Here is a 10,207-nt window from a genome sequence, read left to right as displayed (position 1 = left end):
TTGTGATTATTTTTGGATATTCATCTCTGAGACTATAACTTGTGGTGTGTGTGTTTATTGTGGGGTCACAGTACATAGTAGTTGATTATTTATTAAGATTGGGTGTTATTAAGGGAAATGGAACTCGTGACGACCCGGATCCCCGACCCCGGATCTGGGGGTGTTACACAAAGACTTTCAGAAAAACGTTGAGACAAGGTTAGATATATGAGATCACCTTGCAACGATATTTTTATACAGTTATAAACTGGAACTCTGTGTATATTATGCATGGAAGAAGACTTCCAAGATTTTGAAAAGTATATATGTATATATACTGAATATTTTGCGACTTCATCGCATTAAGATATCAAACTTGGTTCATTTCGTCTTAACCAAGACTTTCTTGAGTACTATGAGAATGCTCATATATTGTAAATTATTATACATATTATTTCGGTGGGCTTGTTGCTCACCCTTGCTTTCTTCTTTCATCACACAACATCAGATAGATAAGATGAACAGGACCAAGCTCCCAATTCGCAAGCGGATAGGAAACGTTCCGCAGCTTTCTGGAAGCGTTGAGGCCGCTGTAGCTGAGGTAGAAATTACCAATAGGCTAAGTTTTCAACTAATGATGTACCAGACTTATGTATATTATGAATTGTAATAATGGCAAAGAAATGTAAATTTATTCAGAAACCTGTTTAAGGTGCATTGGCATATAATTGTGGAATAAAACGACTTGTGATTATTTTTGGATATTCATCTCTGAGGCTATAACTTGTGGTATGTGTGTTTATTGTGGGGTCACAGTACAGAGTAGTTGATTATTTATTAAGATTGGGTGTTATTAAGGGAAATGGAACTCATGACAACCCGGATCCCCGACCCCGGATTTGGGGGTGTTACAGAAGTGGTATCAGAGCGAAGCGTTATAAACCTCAGAGATGATATGACGTAAAGATAATAAGTTCACTAAGATAATAAGAACTCCTGCCAAGTTCATAGTCGGGCTACCTAACGTAGTACTGACAGTTAAAACCCTTACGGGAACCCTTATAAATATCGTGATAGTAACATAGTTCGTTCTCGTATAGGGCAGCGGGGCACCGAACCCTGAGGTTCAGGAGCATCAGCATGAGGATGTTTTATTACAAGCTGGAGATCAAATTGTGAATCCGATGGAGTACCCTAATGAGGGACCGGATGAGATTCATATTGAGAATGTTGCGGTTGAGGATGTTATTCCGGAAAGGATTGTGGCTGAGGAGGATCTCATGGAGGATCCTGATGAGAATGAAGAGAGGACCGCTGAGGAATTGATGACCGTAGTCAGGGCGACTACCAGAGCAAGAATGGCCGCGAGGGTGGCACTAGAGGATGAAGAGTTACCAAGGGCACAAAGGTTAATGAGGGCAGAAGGAGTGGGGCCTTCCACGACCCCAATTATACCAGTATCAGACCCTCTTCCAGAGGTTCCTGTAGACATCCATAAGGTTCCACCGATTCCTGTTCCCTCCCCTGTACAGAGCCCAGCACATACTGAGGAAATGCCACCTTTATCTCCTGCACCATTGTCACCTGATACCGTGCTTGGTTATCCATTTGGATCTCCTGGGTCTGCGCCACCTGCACCCCATGGACTGCTAGATGCTACCACTCAGGCTTCTCTTATCGCCAATTATCATATGACTTTGGGTGGCCTGTCTGAGGCCCGTAATGTTAGGAATGATCTGTTGGATCGACTTACTGCACCGAGGATTGAGGGTGGGGTACTTCCGGCAGGATTAGCTCATAGCATGGAAAGGATTGAGGCTACCACCCGTGTTACAGCTAGAGGCCATCTTGAGGGTCAGATTGATCCAGCTCTACTTGCAACTATCCTAGACCTCATCACCGCATTAATGGAGCAGGTTAGGGATATCGTGCGTGCCCGCATTTCTTGATCCATAATAGTGTGCAGAGTCTGAACAATCTGACAAGAATTGCATGCAGCACCGCTTTTGGAGGATTAGCCTAAGTTATGGATGATTAGTTTTAATGACTAGATTATTATCTATGGTAGTACTTTTGGGTTATAAGCGATCAGATCAAATGATGTAATTCTCTTTAATATGTTCAGTTGTTGTACCCTCAAACAAATGGTTATGTATATATCCGTTAATTTCAGTTCAGATCAGTTTGTTTGTGATAAGATCACATTGTTAATTGCACTATTAACACTTAAGAGAGTGTCATGAAGTTTATCGAACTTAAGAATTCATAATTTGCAATCGTGCAAGGACTAAACGAGGGAAAGACTTAAGCAAAGTAAGTAAGACAAATATCCAGAGATTCTCAAAATTTTTCCAAGTAATATGCCCCCATAAGGAATAAGATTAGGGTCAAACCTTGAATGTGATAATCAGGGAGGTCGCAGTTAAGATATAAGGAACCCATAATATAATAAAGTGAAAAATGAGGATTTTAAATTAAAAGATGACCCCAATTATGGGGAGTAGGAAGAAATATTTAGACTAAGAAAACAAAAGTCGAGCGAGATAAGGAGACCCGAGACGGTACTCCTATACGGAAATTCTTTCAGGACCTTTAAATCGCTAAACTCTCAGTGTTCCAAGGAACAAGTTGACCCAGTCGAGGCAAGAGCCTGGCTAAAGGAAATATAGGAATCATTTGAGATTCTAAATGATTGACGAACCACAAAAGACTGTTTTTGTCACTTACCCTCCTAAGAGAGAGACCACCCGCTGGTGAAAGGCCAAGGAAGGCACGAAGCAAGAGATTATAATAAACTGATTTAAGTTCAGTCAATTGTTTTCGGGAAAGTAATTCCCAAAGATAAGGAGATAGTGTAAAAGCTTTAGAGCCAGAACAAAGGCAGACGAGTATGATGAATTATGAATCTAAGTTGTAAAAGTTATCAAGATTCGTTCTGAGGACACGAATCCAGAATGACGGGATGTATGAAATCAATGTTTATGTTGTGTTGGTTCATGAAATAATGATAAGAGAAAGGAAAATAAAAAGGAAACTGAAGTGGAAAGGAATATAAAGGCAAGAGAGTTTGAGGAATGATAAGGGAGTTGGGTATGAGGAAACCCTAAAGACTCGTGGTAATAGAAATAGAAAAGTATGTGATCGTCGGGATGAGGGTGATTCACCATGAGTTAAATTGATGGTTGAAGGTATAAGAGATACATATGTTTTATAAGTTGGGAGGATTCGAGGAAACCTTGAGATAATTCGAAGGATAAATAATGAGACGCAGATAGGCTGAGGAGACAAGGAAGTAAGAAATTAGGAAAATTGGATGAAGGAAGTGACCTTCAAGAATGTGAAGTGTAAGACCGGTGGCTTGATACCCAAAAAGGGAGACGCCAGGTATGAAAGATATCCCAACATTGAGATGACTGTTGAGATAAACAACAAAAGTAAATACGGAATTATTAAGAAGAAGTTCACGTTGAACACGACCAATATCTTCCAGAACATCCTTGTTATCGTTACCAAATTAGGCAAGAAAAGCGGATAACCATTGTTATCTTTTGGAGGCCATATTGATTGACCTCATTTTGAATACAGATGTTATTGTGAAAATTAGGCATATACTATCGAGGTGGGAATGATTGAATAAGACACCCTTATCAGGGATATATGACTTGATTTATCCATGTACCTTTTTAAAGGTGGAATTAAGGATAGAACATCGGTAACTTAAAACGAATCCTAGGGGAATGCATAAAGGCTGACATTTCACCCTTAATAGGGATAGTATGAGTTTTGACAGTATGAATTGGAAAGGATTAAGGTAATAACAACCTTTAAGAATCAGTGGAGAAATTTTTTCAGAAGTATATTGACAATGATTCTGGTATTAATAAATGGTATCTTGATACGCCCTGTATCTAGGGAATACAGGAGGAACGATTCAAGGATAACCTTAGAGGTTTTACAAGGAGAAAGGTAATATTCAAAATTCTCAAAAATAGAAATGTTGATAAAGGAAATATGACGTAATTATAATGATGCCAAGTGGGGCACGTGTTAAACCACGAGAAAGTATGGATCAAACCAGTAAAGGTCGAAATTGTTCAGGGCAATTAGGACCTAAGATAAAAGATGTTCTAAGTATGATTGAGAGTCAGTCGTGACAGTGATTAACCTCTAAAGATTGAGGCAATAACTTATGGAAAAATGGTGATATTTTTTTTTAATTACTCATCAGATATTAAAGAAAAGCATTTTCACATAAGCAGTGATTGAAATAAGGTAGAAAATTTATTTGGAGGTGGTTAAAATGACATTGACTGTAAGGAAATTTTACTATCAGGAAAGGCCAAAGAGGTGGCCGACACGTTAAGTGTAAGAGTACAATTATAGGCGCTTGTGCCAAAGGAATACAGTGATGATGGTTAAAGCTATGAAGGTTGTATTATGGTTTGGAAGATTGACATTCCTTCTGATGACTGCGCAATACCCAACCGTAATGGTAGTTGGTAAAGGTTTAATTCATGTAATCGCCATGAGCGGGCTATCTGTCTCAGAAGATACTATCTTGAGATAAGCCAGGACCATGTTTTAAAAAGGACTAGACGAACCCTTGAGTTAAGTCTTCTATTTAAGGCATACGAGTAAGAATGGTATTAACCTACTATCGTTGCTTTGACTGAAACTCTTCTGTAATTTTATCTGCTTCATGTCATGTATGTATGTCAGGATCAGGAGTGTTCTTCATGAATCATGAATGGTGATTATGTTACCTCCTTAGAAGAATTTTATACGACATATATGGACTCCATATGGTTAGATATTAAGATTTCATGGAAAGTGAATGATAACAGTAGGTCAGTGGTGGACCATAGTAATGCAGCAATGATTCTGCGAGTAATGAGTCGATTATAACCATGAGAGTTGTATTGGAATGAATGTTGAGATTGAGTACCACTAATCGGGTCGTGGTGGTGTATAAGTTATCATTGATAGACTAATTAAGTAGATTATCTACCTATTGAATATTTATTCTTTCTTATCAATAGAGAGTCGTATTATTATACGAGGAAGGTTGTGGTGCAAGCATAGAATTCAAGTAACGATGATGTCTAGATAGAGATCCTAGGTTCGATTTTCGATATCAAGGGAGTTTCAAAGGTGATTTTGTATAAGCTCGAGGAAGAGCATGGGTCCATAGAATGATGGATGGAATAGCAAAAATATTTAGGCATGTGAAATACGATGCTACAATACTTGATGTTGATATAAATACATATATGTTTTGTTCTCCTATGACAAACCTCTATAGTTTAGAGGTAGATTCCAAGCCAGATATTTTATGGCAATAAATGTTTTACGAATATACAATTCTCTTCAGTTCGTTCTTTTCTCTTCTTTTCATTTCATGTAAGCTGAGAAGAACAACCCTTCCAGAAGGGGAGGTATTTCTGAATGACTATCTATCTGTGTGATAGAAGCCTAGTAGGATACCATCTATTGTTTAATTGCTTGTCAAGTACTAAAGGCTGGCCACCTTCTGTACTAACTATGCGATATAACAAGTGTTCATGATCATAGTGATCTCTCAACAAATTCATTTACTTCTATATGATTGATCAAACTTTGGGAAATAGAAACAGCTGAAAAAGGAGTAATAAAGTTGTGGTAGTATTCGGAATGGAAACACATTCGTGATACTAAGGTTGACGTGGTTATTAAAAGGTTATAGAACGCTAACGAGCAAAAGTATAACCAGTATAATATTAGGAACGGAAGATAGTAACGACTACGAACTGGAAAAGGATGGGTAGTGAGAAGCAAAAGCTATAATGCTAGAAGCTGTGATAAAATTCCATGCAATAGACTTGAAAGAATTTGGAATGATCACTTAACGCGGATTGAGTTATCTTACGACAATAGGTCGTATGTCAGGTATCGAGATGTCGTCTTAAGAGATTTTTGAGGGAAGACAATGTCGATCCCCCTTATGTTAGGATGAAGTTGTAGAGCGCAAGATACTCGGACCAGCAGTGGTCCAAAGGACCAGGGATTTAATAGATTTAATCAGAGGACGGCTGGTAGTAGCCCAAGATGGACATAAGAAGTATGTTGATTTGACACGAAAGGACAAGGAATGGGAAGTAGGGGACCTAGTGTTGTTATAGGTATTCCCTTGGAAGGGGTTAATGAGACTCGGAAAGAAAGGAAAGCTAAGTCCACCAATTGTTGGACCCTGGGATATATTAAGAAGTATTGGGAGGTTAGCATATGAGCTAGCCTTACCCCAAAACATGTAGCAAGTCATAACGTGTTTCACGTATCAATGTTAAGGAAGTGTAATTCGGATGCCAGACAAATAGGGGCATATGAGCACATAGACACGCAACCCGACGTAACCTATATGGAGCAACCAGGAAGGGTTAGAGAGTGAAAAGGAACAAGTGCTTAGGAGAAGGGTTATTAAACTAGGCAGAGTTGGTGGTAGGACCACAATGTGGGAAAATTTACTCGAGAGTTAGAAAGTGCAATGCTAAGAGAGTATCCCTATTCATTTTCTATCTGATTCCGGGACGGAATCCTTTTAAAGAGGGGAGACTGTAATAACCCCAATTTTTGGAAATTTTTGAAACCCTTATGAATAATGATTTTGCAGATTATGCTGAATGAGAAAACTTTTCATGCCACACTATGTAGGGGTTCTGGTATGGATATTCTGAGATTTTATTAGTACTTTATATGGGATATAAGTGTATGTAAAGATCGTCAAAATCCAAATTCCGAACACTTAGATTTTTCCCGGAAATCCATTAGATACGGAAAGAATTGAGTATAAAGTAACAGGATAAAAAGGATTTAAATTAAAGGATTATAAGAGAGGATCATAAAAGGAATACAATATATTGAGAAAGGTTAAGGGAACCTAAGTAATAAGATCCCGGGTATGATCCCTCAAACGATAAACGAAAACGAAAGTTAAGCGAACCATATAACAGATCAGCGGTCATTAGGCAAACAATTAGGAAGTTAATCAAAGAGATTAGAGGGGAGGATGTCATCCAACCAATGAGAAGAGGACAAAGAGGGAAAGATGACATCATAGCATGACATGGGAAGGAAGGAAATGTGGTGGATTGTTAACCACATAAAACCAAGGTTAAATTGGTAATTAACCTAAAATAAAACTAATCTAATTCAATCAACCAAGCCAAACATTTCATTTCATCAAAACAAAAAACACAAAACCTCTTATTTCTTCATTGCTCTCGGCTTTTGCCATTTTCAAGAGAAAGAAATTTCAAAACTCAAGATCAAGGCTTCCTAAATTGGTAAGATAATTCCCTAGTCATCCTTATGCATAGTTATGGCTATCTTATGAGTTTAAGCCTTCAATTCTTTCTCAATCTTCTTCAAGAAATCAATGAAGAAGACAATGAATAGTGATTTCAAAGTTTTTAACTTGATTTTTTCTTGTTTTCCTTTAAGATCCAAGCATCCCTAAGACTTCTCAAGGCTTCTTAAGGCTTCCTAGCTACTCCCACCACTTCAAGGAAGGTATATCATCTCCAAACCCTAGATTCCTTTGTATAATAAGATGATTTTGATTGTTATGGTGATATAGTAGCTTAATGCTTGTGGTTTAGAGTTTGGGTTGGAGTGGTAGTGAAATGGAATGGTGAATCTTGTTGTTTTGGTTAAAAGAACTTAAGTATAGTTAAATTCAAGCTTAAGCATAAGTATAAATGTTAATATTGAATTTATTGATGTTATGATGTGATAAGGATGGACTTTGGTTGTATGAATGGATTGGGGTTGTTTGGTGATGAATTGGAGTGACATAATATTTGGGTAATCGCGTAAACATAGCCGTCGTAATGTCCGATTTACTTTAGACTGCTTTTGTTCATAACATTTGGACCCGAGAACTCCCTTCTAGATTATGACCATTGACATTTTTAGATAGTTCATGTTACGAGCTTCGTTTTGATATGTAGTTCGTTTGATTCCGATGTACGGTTTAGGAGAAATGACCGTTTTAAGTAACGGCATTTCGCGAACGAAACTTTTCCCCTCGCCTTACTTTGAAACATAGGTTAAAGACCAAAAAGGGTTAATTAGTGTATGAAACAATTATGGTAAGAGTGTTAGGCAGTGGGTAAGACACTCGCGAAGGAATCGCCTTAAAACTCGTAATGGTTAAATTATTAAAAATGGTGGAGCCGAGGGTACTCGAGTGACTTAAGAGAATCAGTAAGCGCAAAACAAGCGTTAGAGTCTAAGTTAGTTAAAGTACAGATTTACAAGTGACTTTGGTTTAATTCCAACTCACATGTTGTTTATAGGTTACCAGACTCGTCCCGAGCCATTCGTAACCCCCAGTCGCTCAGGCAAGTTTTCTACCCGTTATACTGTTGTTGTGATGTATATATGTATATGCATTATCTTGTGATAGATGCATGTTGGTTAAATTAGCAAATTCTTGCGATATATTGTAGCATGTGATATGGTACATATGCATGCCTATTTCGTATTCTTGCCATATATATCTGTTGGTTCAGTTGATAATACCTATGCTAGAGAATAGCGGTAATTTGCATATACCCTTAGTATAGGGACCCAAAGGTGAAAACATTTTCTAAAACCGGGAGTCGAGGATCCCGAGTAGATTTTATATATATATATGGTTATATATATGGTTATTGTTTTCAAAACTATTAATCGAATAAGGTTTATTCGATAACTTTATTTTATTAATGAATATTATCTTGAATATTCATTCGAGGACTTATGACTCCTTTATATTATTTATTGAATATTATCTTGAATATTCATTCGAGGACTTATGACTCCTTTATATTATTTATTGAATATTATCTTGAATATTCATTTGAGGATGTATGACTCCTTTATTTTATTTAATGAATATTATTTATAATATTCATTCGAGGTATTATGACTCCGCTTATTATTTATTAATATTCTTTATTTATTAAAGAATAATGTTCAATAATCAAACTTACTTTTGATATTCAAATAAAGATATTATTTTCGTATAAGTATATCTTTGATTATTTACTATTCATTTCAAGTAAGTTTTCCAACTTCTACCTCAAGTATTCTTTATGGGAATATTATTTAAATAATAATATTCAGATATCTCTTTATATTGAGACTGATTTACTTTATTAAATCAACATTATTCCAAACACTCTTTAAAGTGTTTTCAAGTCTTTAAAATGATTTTCAAAAGTTAGAGCGGATCCCAAAACTCATTTTTATATTTAAGATCTTCCTTTTAAAAAGGGGATTTAAATACTCACTCAAAACTGGAGGGATCCGGCTCTGTGGTGTATTTTATATTCGCAACAAGGTTGTTGTCTTGATAAAAGAGTTTTTGATTACTTACCCAACACTCGGGAAGTAAAATTCTTGGAACAAGTTAATCCATTAACAGGCATCGCCTGGGAAATATCGGTTTGTTTTCCTTTCCAACTAGATACGACTTCTTGGTGGAGCCGTATCAACAAGTTTCTACTTGGGGAAAGTAGGGACGAGCTTTACGTTTCAGAGTCATGGATTTCATCTGAACTAGGAGTGGCGTAAGTGGTCGAGTAGCGCCGGCCCAGCCTTATTATATTGGCCCAAATGGCCTGGAAGTTCCGCTAAGGCGGTCCATTCCTTAGGAGTTCAGTGTTCGGTTGACAAGTAAATCCGTCAGGTTCTCCTCTACATGTAGAAAATGGTGGGGTTGCACTACTACGACTGATCATCGTAAGTAGTCTTCCTGGCGTGGTAAACTCCCGTAATGAGTTCATCATCCAATTGGATATTTCTGCAACACTACCCAGAGCACTTCGATAGAAAGGCTACGGTTGGGCGATTGTTGAGTGTTGGCAGGGTCAAGTTTTCAAAATAATGTTTGCATCAAATGAAGTATCTCATAACTTCATTTTATTTTGATGATATTTTAAAGATTGAATCTATTCAAGTATTATCTTGTAGTCTCATCTATGTGATGAACTTTTGAACTAATTATAACTTGAACGGTGGTAGTTCAAGTAGTATTTGGAAAAGATATAAGTATATTGGAGTATCTTGTAACTTCATCTTTTAAACTTATATCTAGTTAATGGTTGTCTTATGAATGATAAAGACTTTCAGAAAAACGTTGAGACAAGGTTAGATATATGAGATCACCTTGCAACGATATTTTTATACAGTTATAAACTGGAACTCT

Source organism: Apium graveolens, chromosome 2 (genome assembly GCF_009905375.1).
Source record: "Apium graveolens cultivar Ventura chromosome 2, ASM990537v1, whole genome shotgun sequence".
In the NCBI taxonomy this organism is placed as follows: Eukaryota; Viridiplantae; Streptophyta; class Magnoliopsida; order Apiales; family Apiaceae; genus Apium; species Apium graveolens.
Note: the sequence above shows the minus strand (reverse complement) of the source record.